Raw genomic sequence first — 5268 nt, forward strand, 5'->3', positions numbered from 1 at the left:
ACGTCATGACGTTATAGAACAGCGTTAGTCGACAGGCGCCATATTGTGAAGGTCACCTACAAAAGCCGTGGGGCGCCATGTTGTGAAGGTCAAAATGAGAAGGTGAACACAACTTCATTCATTTTTTTTTTATCTCAGGTCTTGGAGATTATGATGTAATTCTTTATTGAGAAGGTATGAGGGAAAATTATAAAAACGAAAGCAAGCGGGAAGTGGAGCATGCCCACTTCACAACCAATCAGGATGCAGCTTTCATTCTTCAAAGGGCTTCTCAGAAATAGTTGCAGATATCTGATTGGCTGCTCTGGACAGCTCCATGGTAACCACTCCAGGTTGTGTTTTTGTGAGAACAGCTATGAAAGTATAATTGTAGAACTGAGCGGTCATGCTGTAACCTGTAGTTCTTCTGCGGACCGGTGGTGACCTCGCTGCAGTCTGTGGGAGGGACATTGATGGTAAATAATAATAGCAATGTAATTCAATCCTAGTTATGAGGCGATGTAACTTTCACACAAAGAAAGGGTTGTCTGGAAGCGTGGACAGACGGACTAAAGATGGTCGCCTAAGAATTAGGCCTTATTCACACTATGGTGTTCGGCACACTATCTGCTTAGAATTCGCCTTCATCTGATTTCTATGTGAATTCTATGTTGCGGTCTTTACAAGGCACACTTTTGCGCTGCAGATTTTATATTCACATTGCAGAAAAAGTGTCTTGCCCCTTCTGGATGTGGAGCCCGCAACTAATGTTTCCATTGAAGTCAATTCGAGACTGAAAATCCGCCCCAAATCCACCTCAAAATCCTCATGCAGATTTGAAAACCATGCTGAAAATCCGTGAGGTAATACGTGGATAATGGGCACAAGTATGAAGTCAATGGCGGGAAAAGTGGTGCAAGAATATAAGTTCATGCCCACGTTCAGCGTATTTGCACAAGACCCGCCCTACTTAGGGCTCATTCACACGGGGTATGCAACGAAATCCGCATCTAAATGTGCGCCATTCATTTGCATAAAGATCTGCACCACAGTCTGTATATATAGAGTGGGCCACGGAAAACATGCGCGGCCCATCACTATGAAAGCTGTCTGAAGGAAAAGATGTCTTTGTTACCCATAGCAACCAATCAGAGCGCAGCTTTCACTTTACCTCAGCAGTAGAAGAAGTGGGACCTGCGGTGCCGGGCTGGTGTTCAGCGGCCTTTCCTCTATCTCAAATCCATGTCTGGAAAAAAATGTGCTGGTCACTTCTTGAAGTGGTAAGAAAGTGCGCAAATCCACGGCAGTCGTCTGCCACTGTTTATGAGGTGCATTGGATCAATATGACCAGGCTCACAGGGCCGTAAGTGTAAAAGAACTGTGGAGATGGCTGTGACCCTGCGTATATTAGCGTATTGCAGCGAACTGTACTGCGCATAAGCGCTTACGTATGTAGTCATGCGCAGTACACTTGTCGCTTAGTGATGATGTTGCGACGGTAGAGAACAATGGCTCTATCTTGTATATATATATATGGCAAAATAGAACATGCTGTTTTCTATTTTGTGCTTGCGTATTACTCCATTCCAACATGCTGATATGAGCAGAACTGCGTTAGTCAATGTACTGGATTGCCCGCGAGTTACTGCGTATCACACGGGCGCACAGAGCCGCATAATACGTGGTAAACGCGGTCGTGTGAGCTATTTGACACGTTTAGCTTTTTTGCGAGTTTGGCGCTCAACCTGCTGATTCACAAATGTCCATAAAAATGGTGCTCTCTCAGAATACGCCCCTTCACTCGCCATTGTAGTCTATGACACATGGCAGCAGCGACCGCCATATAAAGTAGCTTAATTTCCATACATGATCATATCTCCACACTAGGTTGCCTTTTTTTTGTATGTGGATTATTGCAGTATTTTTCAAAACTAAATGACCCCCTGACTTGGGGCTCATTCACACGAGCGTACCATATTGCCTATTCTGAGCGTATTGCCTATTTTTTTTTGCTTGTAAGTGCTGCGTATTTACGCATGCAAAGAAAATGCATGCTTTAGGCCAAATGCACACGGCCAGGTCGGATTCCGCGTGCCTCTCCGGCCAGTGACTCCCGCGCGCCTCTCCGGCCAGTGACTCCCGCGTGCCTCTCCGGCCAGTGACTCCCGCGTGCCTCTCCGGCCAGTGACTCCCGCGTGCCTCTCCGGCCAGTGACTCCCGCGTGCCTCTCCGGCCAGTGACCCCGCACCTCTCCGGCCAGTGACTCCCGCGTGCCTCTCCGGCCTGTGACTCCCGCGTGCCTCTCCGGCCAGTGACCCCAGCGTGCCTCTCCGGCCAGTCACCCCCGCGTGCCTCTCCGGCCAGTCACCCCCGCGTGCCTCTCCGGCTAGTGACACCTCCCCGCATACCTCTACGGCCAGTGACCCCCGTGTACCTCTCCAGATATTTTCTCCTCTATGCTGCAGATGTGCCAGCTGGCACATATGCGCAGTGCATAGAACGCCGTACCGGCAATGACACAGATCTGCAGCGATTTTGAAATTGACATTTCGGAATTTCCGCGAACTGGACGGCTTCCATTAACTGCAGTGGAAGCCATCTGTGCGAGTCCCGCACGAAAATAGAGAATTGTGCAATTCTTCTTCTGCGAGGGGAAAACGCAAGTGATTTCCGCTCGTGTGCGTGGAAGAATCATTTTACATTGCATGCTATGGACGGACATTTCTGCGGAATCCGCGTCCAGACACCTGTTGCGGATTCCGCACGAAAAATCTGCCCGTGTGCATTGGGCCTTATGCATATTTGCGCAGTCCCATTGACTTCTATGGCCTATTTCGGTCCGTAATACGCACAAAAATCGGATATGCTGATTTCTTTTTTTATGCAACCAAAAATCTCATGAAAATTTGAAAATCATATGGGTTCTAATCATTGCATATCACACTCATAGAAAACCTGCATGTAATATGCCCTCTGGTGGGGGTGGGGTGTCTGCTGACAGATCCCTCTGCACTCACTATGTACCATGTCCAACCTGTATGCCAATCATCCCCTTACTCGCCCGCACTGTAATCCCCACTACTCCGTTATTGATCGTCCTCGGCAGCCGCCGCGTTGGGGACATTGTGCTCTATTTCTTGATGTCGTCTTGTGTTTTCTGTCCTCGATTATCATCTGTCCCTCGAGTCTCAATCATGCCCGGGCACCGGAGTCATTTCTGCTTGTCTCATGTCACTGACTTCTGCTCTCACCGGAATATATAGAAATAGTAGACTGCGCCAAACACAGGAAAAGATTAATCATTTATTCTGAAGATTGGAGTTCTGTCTGCGCAGTGCTTGCCGTTTGGGAAAAACAGTCTGTTGTTCCCTGTTATCAGCTATGTCAGATTCAATAAAATAAGACAGAATCCCCCAACACTACCTTATATCACATATCTCCAGTGCCAAGAACCTTCTATAGGTGACTGATATCAGCCCCTCCTCTTATAACTCTTCAGTACTGATAAATCTTCCACAGGCATTTACATTATATATGTGAATGATATCAGCGGCTCCTCTTATACCGCTCCAGTACTGATGTAACCTCCAGAGACATCATATTTGTGACTGATATCTGCATTTAATGCTCCAGTACTGTTATCAGTCACAAATATGTAGTCTCTGGAGGTTATATCAGTACTGGAGTGTTATAAGAGGAGCCGCTGATATCAGTCACATATATAATCTCTCTGGGAGCTATATTAGGTGCTCCTCTTATAAAAGTCCCACCTTATCTTCATGTGCTGCAAGCCTCAGTTCCGCAAGCAAGTATACTCACAAGCTGTTGCCATCCGGCTACTTCTGGCTCTGAATAAACGCAAAACAATCCAATTGCAGGAATATAGCTTATTGTGGAAAAAACTTGCTTTTTATTTTCTTTATGGTGCTTGGATAATACAGAGTATTATCCAAGCACCATAAAGAAAATAAAAAGCAAGTTTTTTCCACAATAAGCTGTATTCCTGCAATTGGATTGTTTTGCGCTCCTCTTATAACGCTCCAGTAATGATATAACCTCCTGAGACATCATATTTGTGACTGATATCTGCTGCTTCTTCTATAATTCTCCAGTACTGATAAAACCTCCGGAGACATTTACATCATATATGTGACTTATATCAGGCACTCCTCTTATAATGCTCAGGTACTGATATATCCTCCAAAGATATTATATTTGTGGGTGATATCTGCAGCTCTTCTTATAATGCTCCAGTACAAATATAACCTCCAGTGACATCATATATGTGACTGATATCAGCCCCTCCTCTTATAATACTCCTGTACTCATATAACCTCCAGAGGCATCACGTATGTGACTGATATCAGCTGCTCCAGTACAGATATAACCTCCAGACACATTTACATCACATATATAATATCAGCCTGTCCTCTTATAACGCTCCAGTACTGATTGAACCTCCAGAGACATCATATATGTGACTGATATCAGCCCCTCCTCTTATAATACTCCTGTACTCATATAACCTCCAGAGGCATCACATATGTGACTGATATCAGCTGCTCCAGTACAGATATAACCTCCAGACACATTTACATCACATATATAATATCAGGCCGTCCTCTTATAACGCTCCAGCACTCATTGAACCTCCAGAGACATCATATATGTGACTGATATCTGCCACTTCTCTTATATACTTCACTTCACTACTGAAATATCCTCCAGAGACAATAATAGCATATATGTGACTTTCTATGAATAACTGCTTGCTTACTGTGAATGGAGGCGGTCGCCTCAAGAGGTCTCCAGCGCGCTCCGCATCCATTCACTGAAGGAGCATCGGTGCTGTGTGAAGGCATAGGAGCCATAATCACTGGGACGAATGTCGGCCTCTCAAACATCAGACAGTAGCCCCCCTGAGAGGACCGTAGGCCCAACTCACACTGGCGTTTTTTTTACCGCGATTAATGCAGCGTTTTGAATGCACGCAGTATAATGCTCCCATTGAAATCAACGGGGCCTCGCATACGTGTTTGATCGCTGCGCTGGACGGCGCTTTCCAGCGCTGCGATTTGTGAGCGCTGCCTGCTCTATCTTTGCTTAGCGCACCTCATCACCCATCACCATGCTAATCACACTGAACATGAAAGTAAAATCAGGGCAGAGGGCCACGATTTAAATTACGTTGCTTTGCCACGTTCATGTGTGAGGGAGGCCTTAGTCTGATCGTTGCGCTCTGGGCACCCTCAGCGAATAGTTGATGTTGCCCGGAACAGTCGTGGCCAT

This window comes from Eleutherodactylus coqui, chromosome 3 (assembly GCF_035609145.1).
Source record: "Eleutherodactylus coqui strain aEleCoq1 chromosome 3, aEleCoq1.hap1, whole genome shotgun sequence".
NCBI classification, from domain to species: domain Eukaryota; kingdom Metazoa; phylum Chordata; class Amphibia; order Anura; family Eleutherodactylidae; genus Eleutherodactylus; species Eleutherodactylus coqui.